Here is a 2,642-nt window from a genome sequence, read left to right on the forward strand (position 1 = left end):
ACGTTAATTTGTAACTGCTCCCTTGCTGAATTCTTCAATCAGGTCTAGTAGCTTTGTGTGTGGACCTTTTAGGGTTTTCTATATAGAGTAACAGTATCAGCATTAATGGACACTTTTACCTCTTCTACAACATTATTTAATCTGTTCCAATATTCAAGTGAGAAGAACTTTCTAAAAAGCTTTGGAACAAAGACCAACAACAGCAAAGGCCTAGCAACTCAGCAAGGCTGGAAACGCCCACTGTAAACAAAACTAACCCTCACCTGACCCTCTCTCACAGCCCTGTATTACTCTTTGATACTTCCTACAGTTCCTTCTTCCCTTTAAAGTCCAGTTTCTTGGAGAAATACCTGCTCTGATGACTCCTCTAGGGCTCAGAGCCCTGCATCCCCCACGGACCTCAGCATGACACTGAGACAGGAGCTGCACTGTTTTTGGCTGTGTGTTACAAAGCCAGTGGGCAATATCAGTCCCTGTTTATTTGATTACCCGGTAGCTTTTTCTGTGGACATTTTCCTCTATGTGGAATGTTTTTTCCCCCTTGATTTTTGTTTTACTTAAATAAATTTAAAAAGACCAAGCGGAAAAGTGTGTGTGTACATATGCACACACAAAGATACACACAGATCTGTTTTTTAAAGGCTACCTAAGTATAGTCCTCCTCCTCTTTTTCCCCAGTCTTGGCAATTAGAGGTGGGCTTTAGCCCTTGCTTTTTGCTCCACACACCCCCTTTCTCATTATGCTCCTTTTAGTCAGTGTTCAAATCCCTCTTAAGCCAGGTTACAGCCTTCTCTGTGTTGCCCTCAACTAGTTTTCTCCCAACTGCTCTGCTATTTTTCTTTCCTTTGGTGGATTTCTCTCCTCCCATTTGCCATGTACGTGGCCCTTTCCCCCAAGGCATCGTCTTCAATCCTCTGCTTGGCAGGACTGAATCTCACCCATGGCCTCACCCACAGCCCTCTGAGCTCCTGACTGGTGAATCCAGCTTAACAACGGACATCACCCCTCAGATGTCCCATAGACACTTTGCAATCAAAATGCCACACACAGAACCAGCTCCTCGAAATCAGCTCCTCCCCTTACACTCCCCCTGCAGATCCGCTCTCCTGACGGGTCACTGAAGGTCATCTCAGCAACTCTGTGACCCCCCACCATGCAGACACCTCTGCAGCAGTTACCACTTCTGCTGCACATGTCTCTATCCCTCTGCCCAGGGCCTCTCTGCCGGTGTGTGACACTTGTTTTCTGGGTTACCTGGGGTGGCCCCCTGAAATATCCTTTCCCCCAAATATGGGCCACCCCCCCAAAATATTATCTTCCATTCTGCTATCATAATAACCAGATCTTCTTCAACATGAACATTATGCAATTCTCTTGCTTACAAATATTCCAATATATCCCTGTTTCTTTAAGGATACATTCAAGTCTAAGCACACAAGACCCATCATGACAGAGGCCTTGTGCACCTGATATTCCCACCTATGGATACTTTGTTCTAACCCTACTTGTCATTCTTCAGTCTGGCCAAGCCTCTTCATTGCCGTGTACTCTTATATGTCTCCACCTCTCTGCATGAAGTGTCCACTCCCTCTACAACACATTAGACAGCTAACTTCCATTCACCTTTCAAAATTCAGTTCAAATATCTCCAGCTCTAGGAAGTCCAATTTGTGTTCACCTGCTTAGCAATCCATCAACTACTCGCCAAGCCTCGTGGCCTGGGGAGTGCAGACACCATGTCTTACCTGTCTTGGTCTCCCCAGGAGTTGATACAGTTCTTGGCATAGCAGGTGCTCAATATTTGTTCGATGGATAAATGAATGAATGAGAAAAGAGATGACAGGTCTACAATCCCCCCCCAGTTACTCAGCTGCCATTTTGGAAAGTTCATTCTCAGAGACAAGGAAATGTCAGTGCATGTGGTGGGCAGACAGAGCAGAGGTGAGGGCGAGGGGGAGACAGGCCTTGCCCTGGAGAGCTCAGGAGAAGCATGGGTGGGATAGCACTAGAGAGAGAGGGAATGAAGGGGGTGGGTGCAGGGAGATGTTGAAGAACAACTGATATTAACTGCAGTAAATTAAATGGAGAACATAATAAATGAAGGGAAGATCAAGTTAACACAGCACGGGTGGAAGAGGCAGTACCAGAGACAAAGAGGGCTCACTTCATCACTCACTGCTTTTCACTTACGGCACCCTCCCTCTGGGAAGGCATCGCCAAATTCTTGAGAGACTGGTGTTTGTGCTGTGGGTGCTCTAAGTACAAAACGGTATCTTATGGCTTCCAGATTTTAAGACTGATAGATTATTTCTCTTATGTCCCATGTCTGAGTTCTCAGACGGCAGGATCATTCGCTGGTGGGGGGAGAGCTATTGTGGTTAACAACTCAGGGTTACTCTAATAATCTCAAAGACTGATGGGAAATTCACTAAAACAAATTAAAAGAGAAATTTCACTCAGAAAAAATACATATGCCATATGAACCTTGTGGGGGCCGTTGGGGCAATGTTACGGCCAAACTCATCTAACAGTTGTATGTGAGTGTGTTGAAACTCCAAGCTCAAGTCACTTAAACACGTATGAGGAATCAGGGTCCAGGTCTGCTAGTGCTCCAGGACATGGACGTGGAAGATGCGAAAGC

This window comes from Camelus ferus, chromosome 25 (assembly GCF_009834535.1).
Source record: "Camelus ferus isolate YT-003-E chromosome 25, BCGSAC_Cfer_1.0, whole genome shotgun sequence".
Taxonomy (NCBI): Eukaryota; Metazoa; Chordata; class Mammalia; order Artiodactyla; family Camelidae; genus Camelus; species Camelus ferus.